Raw genomic sequence first — 10,225 nt, 5'->3', positions numbered from 1 at the left:
AGTGCTAGTTACATTGTCATTGTAATTTGAATACCAGGTACTTTGTAGTATGAGTCAAGTTTTTCCAGCTTATTTCCAGCTTACTGAATATTTGTGATTAGGAACCCTTCAAGCTTTCTGAAAAAGGTGATGCTGAGGATGAAAGACGTAACCGACTGCTGGAATTTGCTGCCAAGTTCATATCCAAACACATCATAGTATGGGGAAGGGTGCGCGTTTAAGCTAAAAGCAATGTGTCTGCGGCATAATACCGAAGACTACTTGAAGTATATTTGTTTGAAACATGTGTTTAAAATAAAATGCGTAGTATTGTGAGGGAGGCGCGAAAATATTTTGAGCATAGTGTGCATCTATTTTCTTGTGTACCATTTTCCATACTATGTATATCTGCATGCAATGCTACATTTGTCTACCTATGTACTGTTTCTTGTGTATTTTTGTTCTTTTTTATAATATACACGTGGGCTGGTGTATCCTACGTTTTGTCTCTCTTCCTGGTGTCTCTCGTGCTGCAAACTCTGACAGAATTCTATCTGTTTTGTTATCGTATGAAGCAAAAAAATGTTCATTTCACAGAGCTCCTGTCATCTTTCCTTGCGAAACTGCTGTTTGGCAAAGGCTTTGACGCAGCTGCGTTAATGGCCAATCATCAGCAATTGTGACCTAACTTTATATTTCATTGCTGAAAATAAAAAAAAAATACACCGTGCAGAATAGAAATGTGCCAACAGGGCGCGGCAGTATAGCTAACGCTTGCTGGCATTGAAACTGCGCGCCATGGCGCAGCGCGTTTCAGCATTCAAACTGTGCGCCTTTAACGAAAGCGGATGTGCGTCAAGCATCAGCCGCTTGATGCGGTGCAGTCAATTGGGCCGCTGGGCCCTATGGAAGTGTTGTTGTTGTTTTGGCTGTAGGAAGAAGGAAAAGAATATGCACGGGCCTGCTACTGGCTCTGTAGCTGAGTCAACTCCGCTGCCTCGTGCAGACAAAAGAGAATATAGAGAAGAAAAGGAAGAGGGAAAGAAAGACGCGCGCCGCAACAACAGCCGTCGTCCACCACCAGCGGTGGCGTGTGCAATGACGGCCTACAAAAGATAAACATTCGGTGCCAGGCTAGCCCCCGCCGCCAGCGGCGGTGGCCCACCTGTACCAGCCCCATCAGGGGAGAGGAACACTATGGAAGTGTTCGCTCTTTACCCTATCCCTTTCTCTACGCTTGTATATACACACACACGCATTGTAGTACATACATGGGAGGACAACGAAAGGTGCAATACTAGTAACAATCACATTAATAGTCAGTCTGTGTTCATCAATACCCACAGAACACAAGCTCAAAATACAACGAATGCTTACGTGAAGGTGGATAAGAACTGCCATTACAACTGATCTGTCGGTTTAATGAAGCAGCACGATATACCGGTAAACACTCCTATTTTCACTAGCAAATATGTAATCTATTTCAAATGACCCAAACCACATTTCCCGCAGTGCAAAAGGCTCAACTATACCCAGGCGTTTGTGCAGCTACGCGAAACTGTTACAGCATCCAGAAGAATGATGGGAGAGTTATGCATACCAAACGGAGCCAATGCTGAAGCGCAGACAGCATATCCACAAGAGAGTTTGCGTCTGTATCGAAAATGCTGCCATATCCCCGACGTCGGGTCATCTGATTGGTGAAAACGTGCGAATCGTAGGCAGCAATGAGCTCCGTTTCCAATCTGTCCACAAGCCAGATGATTCGAGGTTGGAGTGGTCGCGACACACTGGATGACGACGCAAACTGAGAATACAGGCCAAGAAGTGTGACATATCATGCGTCTTTCCTTTTTTTTAGACTCTTTTGAACTTATTTATTAGACGTAGAAACTGCGGAATTTCAATACAATAAACTCCATGATCAGTACTGAGAGCATAAGAGAAATCTATGAATAAGCATTGAGACCGTTTATGTCATTTTTGCACTTTCGTACATCCACAGTCTGACTTTTGGAGAGAAGGCCATGGTCTCTTTACACCGGGCGATCTCACAGCATTTTTTCATCAAAATTTATTTTGTCTCTCCTGGCAATTATCTTTAGCAGCATGAAACCCTCTTAGTTTTGAGCACAGAAAATACAAAGTGCCAATGGAGAAAAATTATATTGCTCAGTAAATTTCTCAAATATTTTGAGCTCACCTTTTATTTTGGACAGGCCTTTAATGCCATCGCGTTTAATAGGCTTGATGCCTATTAAACGCGATGGCATTAAAGGCCCGTTCATCAGAAAATCCACCTTTGATGATATCGTTGTGGTTCTTAGGTCAGTATTTGCGAACAAACCAAATTAGCAAACATTTTGCATACTTAAGCATGGTATCCAGCGGAAGCTCCACAGCATTGTTATTCTTGACAAAACTCTCTCGCAGCCCGAGTTAATTGCATCAGTACAGCGCGCTGAGCAGCATAATTGCCACTGTCACCAAGACTGGCTTTGATTCGAAATTGTTGATGAGACAGTAGGAAATAAGCAAAACAAAATACGCTTGCTTGCAGGCTGGCTGCTGATCCAACACTGCAGCCTTGTGCGGACAGAGGAGAGATGAGAGAAAATAATGAAAAATAAAGGGAAATAGACTTTGTCGCATATCGTAGCCGCCACTATCCTTAACCAAAGTAGCGGCGGATGCAATAACGGCTTTCAGGACAAGTGCAATAACCAGAACAAGCAAGTCCCGGCGCAAACGGTGGGGGCCCGTTCCTCCCAGTTCCATAAGGCCGGCAGCAGCAACCCTTTCTGGGTCGAGGTGTGATAGCCACTCGTTCGTATACACATCGATTGACGCCATGGCTCTTTCCATCGCAGGATAGTTTTGCGCCGCTTACCAAACTTATCTTAAGGCCTCTCAGCTGCCGCGCTCCGCCAGGTCAGCTTTTTTGACACGCTTCCAATGGGCGCCAGGAAGTACGGAGGCAGACTAATTTAGAAGCGCCGAGAAGTACTGGGAGTAAAAAGAAGGCGTGGTCGTCAGTGCGTCCGTCCCACTGCATGCCACGGCCTCCTTACTTATTGCGAACGCGGTGCGGCGGAAAAAGGAGACCTTCAACTTCTCCAAAGGTTAAGGCTGGCGGACCGAAGAGTTTAGGCCCTAGCTGTGCGAATACTGCGGTGTTTGCTCCGACTGTTTTTTCTCCTTTCCTCTTTCAAAAAATTTTCAGTGGCGATTTGAGAACGCGGCCCGCAGAGACCACCGGTTTAATTCGAGGCTCTGTTAGCGGTCGCAATTAGGCCCCTGCTTTGGTAGAAAGTTTTGATCTGAAAGGCTCAGCAAAAAGAGACGAAAACCGAGGGCACACAAGGTCACGCGCGAACTTTTACTTTCTTAAGACGCTGCCGAAAGCCACATTTACGGAAGACAACACTAACACTAAACACGAAGTACACAATCCGCAGCAGCACGGTAAACGATGGTTTTTAAATTCATTGTTCACCTTTAGCGCTGTTATTGTTGGAGGTTCCCTTCTCGCTCTCATGTGTTAATCTTGTCGCGGTGCTCCTTGCCTTTCCATGCTAATTAATGATCATGTGTTTGAAGTTGTCATTTTTTTCCCTCAGGGACTAGCTCGTATTAGGCGCAAAATGAATTGTCACATTGTTTCTGTTCTTCTGCTTGTCCATAGCTTTTATCGCCCTGCTTGCCTTGGTGGCTTGAATTTTGTGATTGATTTGTGTTATATTGTTTCAGGTGTTGCTTTCTACGCTAAAGTGTTTCCCGGGTGCGGTAATTCGTACTTTGCTCGGTACCAGATCTAGTTCTCATTAGCGAGATGCTGTTTCTTACCGCCCTAAATTTCCATGTTTTTCTGGAGTTGTATTCATGTTTAGAGAGCGTGTTGTCTTGTATAAATTCAGCGTTTCCGCAGCCTATTAGTAAAGTTCTAGTTGGCGCGTGTCGTTGTGAGTTCTTTGTCTGTGTATCTTTCTGCGCGCCTTTCATCTCAAGTATGTCTGATGAACTCGCCCAAACGATAACTGATTTGGTAGGAAGTCATGGTAGGAAAGCTATTACCGTGAGTGATACATTTAACGAGTCAGCTCGTGTTAGATAAAAAATGTTTATTTCGCTCGACAGCCCGTTTGGACTGTTCCGTGTTGGTGTCCGTCAAAGCATGGCTGACGAAGACCTGGATGGCACACTCCATGGACCTGGTCCGGACTTCCGGGTCTGAGATGTTCCATGAGACTTCCCTCTGCTCGACAGACAGTTCACGCAGAATATCGGCGGGTGATAGTGCTATGCTGCACTCCTATAAACCATGGTCGTAAGTAGCAAGCTTCTGGCAATTTCTACACTCCGGCTCAATATCATAGTAGTACATTTTGATAAATACGTCGGATTGAGGAAATGCCGGGTCTAAAATCTTCACTAGACGTATTCCTTTGGAGATAAATTTTCTGCTCCAGTTTATAAAAATGAGAAGGGTTACACGCTGCTGAACCGAATCTGGAAGGAAAGCACTATCTGCGAGTGACCAAGCGTTATTCTTTGTCTTCGTCGTCTTCGTGGCTGTTTAAGGTTCCTCGTGACAGAGGCAAAGGACTATGCGACGGACCGAAACCTGGCGTAGTATCGCTTTCACAATAATAAGTTCTAATGTCTTGAAACGACACCAGCCCATCTCTCGCTGACCTCTCCAGAACAGAGCGTAAAAAGCTTGGTTAGTTGGTTTCTTGTAGAATTGTGAGACATTGTTCCAGCGCACGACAAGCACTGATAAATATATATACGGATAACGCGAAAGCACTTCAACAGAGGTTTTTTACAAACGGGGTGCATATGTGTGCAAAAGTGGTGGGGCATGGCCATAAAAGTTCTTCGGGGCCAGACAATATCAATATACACATCAGGCACAAATGCCATGTCATTTGTTCCTCGCAGTGGACCACTACAGTGTAAAATTGTTGGAGCCTTAAATCCGGGGTGCAATACGCCCGGAGGGGTCCTTGAAGTTGGCGAGCGAGCAGAGCGCGTGGTGATCGCTTACTACCATGAGCGGCCGATCGTGTAGGTACAGACGAATATTTCAATGGGCCAGATGATCGCGTGACACTCCATCTAAGTTGCGAGTGACTGCCTTCGGCATTTGTGAAAGACCTGCCAGCGTACGCGATAACGTTCTCCTAAACGGCACTCTTAAAGTGAACGGCGCCTGGGCCTCCACTGCTTGGATGTTATGCATTTCCCTTAAGGCGTTTCAACCAAGGCACGGCCGGTCTCGAGGGAGAGAGCGCTTCTTTTTTCTTACGGCCTCTCCAATGGGGTCTGTTTCCACCGCCCGCCGCGCCTCGGTGGGGTCGCCACCGCCCCACTGCTGCTCCTCCTCTACAGCCGTTCACGCGCAAGGGAAACGCGCGCTCGCTTTTAGCTTCACCCGCGTCAGTTGCAACCGGCAGGTCCTGACATTTCGCCCCTTATGGTTTATACAAAGTCCGTCATCAACATCGAACATTTATCGTGTACGAGGAATAAAATACAGTCAAAAATCCGCTCATGCGCGCGCTCCTTCGTCGGTGCGGCCGTGCACGGTCGAACGAAGCTTCGGATACACTTCAACATTTTTACCCCTAAGTTTTGTACAAAAATAAGTTTACCAGGCTATGCAATCTGCCTTTGAATGTTTTAAGCAGGTGCAGCGCGACCTGACGTGAGTGCATGGTGAACTGTTGGGTGGAGATTCTGTCAACCACTACCGTTTTCGTTTAGAACAGAAGAGGCACCGGTGAAAATTCATGGCGCGTCTCAGATTCAGAGTAAAGAAAAAAAAATTTATTCATATAGTAAAAATTTCACTTGTCTAGTGGAGTGGGCTGTTTTAGCTTTGTTCAAAACATATCAGTCGGTTGAAAGACCGAAGATGTATATGTAGTCTCGCGGCTACTTTTAATCAAGGAAATGGGCATAAACAGTTAAGCAGAATCGAAAAGAGCGGCAAACAATAAAAAATATTGTCCTTCAAAGTTACACATTGCATACATGTTCATCAATTCATCGAAACGCGACCTGTGTCTAGAAAATTTAGTCTCAAAATCTTCTTGCACGGCTTGTGCATATGAAGAGTTGGCCTCTCGGTCTTCTCTGTCACTTTCCTGGTATAATTAATTGAGAAGAAGAATTCTGAGAAATTTTTCAAATATCAAAGAAGCAGACCTAATAACATAGCTGTAGTCAGTTCCTTTCTGCCAACTCAGTGTTGAGTTCTGAAATGCTGACTGAATCAGGATCTTAAGTACTTCGAGAACATTTGTGTGTAGTAGGTGAAGGACAGCTTTTTCAAAAGAAAAAAAAAAGCTTGTCCATTAGGGCAACAAGCTCTGGATTCAGATAATGCAGTCCACTAGGACATTGTCCTCGTAGAAAAGCGTACTACATGGGGCTGCTTCTTTCGCTAGTTTCAAGAAGAATAGCGCAAGCGTTACACTCGAAGTTGATTAACTAAACGATATATCCAGCGACGTAAGGTGAACCGGAATAGGTGACAGTGGGAAATGGGATGGTAGGAGATGCCATCATTTCCTACAGTGCCTTGATTTTACTCTCAGATGAAACGTCCGTCTTGACAATGTAGTCATGTGCCGCTAGCTGTTACGGCCTTCGCATCTATCATATGTCATTCCCTTCCGCACATTAAACTTACATTCCCGAAGAGAACCTCAGTGGCTCGCTATATAAGGCTTGAAATGAGTCTTCAGTGAGACTGTCCTTCTTTAACGCTTTAGAAGTTTCTTGCACACTTTCGATATAGCAGGTGAACTCATTTGTAAGTCACTGCATCGAGTATCGCCTTCATCATTTATTGGCATCTTTTTACCAATTCGAGCACTAGTGGTGTCATGAATATCAAACCATTTTTGTTTTCATAATAAGTATAATATCATGTAAAAATTTCATTAAAACAATCTTTATTTCCAAAATTAAAATAATCTTTATAATACCACACATTGCGTAATAATATGAATTGTAGTAACATTTAAAACTCAACCCTACAACGTTTACTATGACTGTTATACTAATACTTTATATCATGCAAGCATTTTGCAATTTATATTACATTTTTATGAAATTATTTTCATCTTCGGTGCTACATGAATGGTTTCGCATCTAGCGCTGAAAGACGGTTTTGCTGTTGCAGACGAGTTGCTGTCATGTTAGCCTTGAAGAAGATTCGATGTGATCACTGCTCATTCAGTTTTCTTTTTGTTCCTATTCTTGTACATGCTTGGGGAAAATTCGGATTAAAATGGACAAAAGTAGCTACCGTGCCGCAATGTATGTCATGCTTGTCGAACGTTTGCTGAACGACAGTGTTTTTTATATCCGTTCACGTGTGGTACGTTGACGACATGCCGCTGCAGCATCTACCTTCTGTGCTCTTTGATTTCGGGGCTGCACTCACCACGAAACTCGCGAGCGACAGCGCGAAACCAGGCAAAAGCCACCCGCCGCCGCTGAAGCAGACGCGGAGCGATCAGTGAGCAGGTCGCGCCCCTTGCGGTGGCGGAGAGCGTAACTCAAGGAGAAAAGTTCCCATTGTTCCCGCGGCGATTGAGAAGGCCGTAAGAAACAGCGCGCGCTCTCTCCCTCGAGACCGGCCGTGACCAAGGTGACCTTGGACATTAGGGGACTGTAGGCGGCGCCTAAGTACGTCGAAGGCTTCTGCTTGTAGCGCTTTTTATTTAAAACGTCTGTCAGTCTCTGTAAGTTGTGTCAACGGTTCGGCGTTGCACAAAATGTTCCTGACAAATCTTGGGTATTAAGCACGCAGCCCAAGAACTGTGTGCTCAGTTTTCTTGTCTCATAGGCGGTGAAAACTACAATTGCAGCTGTTATCTTTAGGTGTCGGTGAACACAATCCTTGCAAACGATTTGACCTAGAAACCACAGTTCCTCGGCGGCGATGTGATATGTATCTGGTTATAACGCTGGCCCTGTGACCTGATTGGTTCGAGCACTGTGCAAAGCCTTTCCCGATGGTCTTCAAAGTTAAAGTGGAAGACAACATCATCGTCTAAGTATTCCAGAAAAATCTACCTTTTTAAGCCAGCCAGTACACTACCCACTTTTCGCTGAGAAGGAGTTGGTGAGGAGCAAAAGCTGAATAGCATTACCTTGAACTCGAAGAGGCCATATGGTTATGAATGCTTTATTCCCGCGGTCGATTCCGTAGAACACTGTTTTCCAGTGTCCGCTTTTAGGTCCAGCGATGAAAATTGCTTAGTATTGCAAAGCCGATGCAGTGTGTTGTCGATGCTTGGAGCGGGTAGACATCGTTTTTCGTTAAGCTATTCAAGCAGCGGTTACCAACGCACAAAAGAAGGGTTCCGGCTTCTTCGCTAGAACAAATGAGGTCGTCCAGGTACTCTGCCATTGCTGGATGACTTTATCACGAGCATTTCCTTAAATTGATCGCCAATGGCGTAGCTTTCCCGCCGTGATACACAGAAGGGAGTGTGTTCTTCGGCGACTATTCGGAGTTTTCTCAGTCTAGTTAGACGCACCTTCGATACTGAGGAAAATATTTCTCCGTAGCTTTGAAGAAGGATGCATATCTGGTTTTGCTTGACTCGGAATAGTGCTGGATAGATATCGAATGTGGACTGCTAGAATTGGTTAGGTGCATAATTTTAGGGTTGTTCGGGGTGGGTGAAGACATCCCAGATGTCTTCACCCACCCCAAAGGAAAAGGCAAAGTACCATCTCCAACGCTTTCCTTGGCCTCGCCGACTGTTGGCTTCTTTCCTTCATGTATTATAACGAGAACCCTCATTTCCCCTTAATTGATCGGCTTGTAGCTTACGGGGGTCTCGGTTCTGGCAGTCTTGAAGCCATAGTTAGCGTGAGAGGGTCCTAGCTCAGCTTTCGGCCTCGCTCTTGATCACGTTCTACGTGACGCTGGCGGTAACAAAGGACGTTCCACGTCCGCCGCTTTGGCTGAAGGTGGCGCTGGTGAACACTCTCAAGGTTCGTATACAGACAACATAAATACCCAAGCAAGTAGCAGGGGGGACAGCGGCCGATGTAGCTCAGTTGGAAGAGCACCGGACGCGATATTCGGAGGTCGTGGGTTCGGTTCCCACCATCGGCACGTTGTTTTTTTCTTCTACTTTGTGTTTAATTATCTTTCCCCTAAACAGATTACATTACTAATTTCTGTGATTATCTAAGTAAACATTAAAAGGAAAAAGACTAAGTACCATCCCCAACGCTTTCCTTGGCCTCGCCGACTGTTGGCTTCTTTCCTTCATGTATTATAACGAGCACCCTCATTTCCCCTTAATTGATCGGCTTGTAGCTTACGGGGGTCTCGGTTCTGGCAGTCTTGAAGCCATAGTTAGCGTGAGAGGGTTCTAGCACAGCTTTCGGCCTCGCTCTTGATCACGTTCTACGTGACGCTGGCGGTAACAAAGGACGTTCCACGTCCGCCGCTTTGGCTGAAGGTGGCGCTGGTGAACACTCTCAAGGTTCGTATACAGACAACATAAATACCCAAGCAAGTAGCAGGGGGGACAGCGGCCGATGTAGCTCAGTTGGAAGAGCACCGGACGCGGTATTGGGAGGTCGTGGGTTCGGTTCCCACCATCGGCACGTTGTTTTTTCTTCTACTTTGTTTTTAAATATCTTTCCCCTAAACAGATTACATTACTAATTTCTGTGACTATCCAAGTAAACATTAAAAAGAAAAAGACATAAAGTACCATCGCCAACGCTTTCCTTGGCCTCGCCGACTGTTGGCTTCTTTCCTTCATGTCAAACGCAGTTATTTGAATTAGTTACTGTTACGCGTATGGCCACCGGCCACAGCGTCAATAAACAACCACCGCAGACAGCGTCGCCCGGCGAATGACCGCATGTTTATTCTCGGCTTGCGAACATATAGAAAAGCATTGGAAAGAAAGAAATGATAAAACGAGAGGGGGAAAAGGCGCGACGCATGCGCCGGTAGCCAAGGGCCGGTTATCAATGCCAGCCTTCGATGAGTCGAACTTGACTATCAGCAGTTACTGACCTACATCATGCGCTACATATGTCCCTTGACACAGACGCAATTTTTGTCGATTTTTCAAAAGCCTTTGATCGTGTTCCTCACAAACGTTTACTGTTAAAAACTAAAAATCTGCAGCTTGATGATAAAACCGCCAGATAGATAGCTGAATTCTTGACTAATCGTTTCCAATCAGTTAAG

The 10,225-nt window shown here is 45.4% G+C and overlaps 1 non-coding gene across 1 annotated transcript; it reads left to right on the top strand.

Annotated features, from left to right (window-relative positions):
- The first annotated feature begins 9,554 nt into the window (after positions 1-9,554).
- TRNAP-CGG (transfer RNA proline (anticodon CGG)) lies at positions 9,555-9,627 on the top strand. The gene has a single exon. It is a non-coding gene; the product is annotated as a tRNA-Pro (tRNA).
- Positions 9,628-10,225: the final 598 nt, after the last annotated feature.

This window comes from Amblyomma maculatum, chromosome 5 (assembly GCF_055883805.1).
Source record: "Amblyomma maculatum isolate TAMU_Amacu chromosome 5, ASM5588380v1, whole genome shotgun sequence".
NCBI lineage: Eukaryota > Metazoa > Arthropoda > Arachnida > Ixodida > Ixodidae > Amblyomma > Amblyomma maculatum.
Note: the sequence above shows the minus strand (reverse complement) of the source record. Positions and strands in the feature narration are given on the sequence as shown.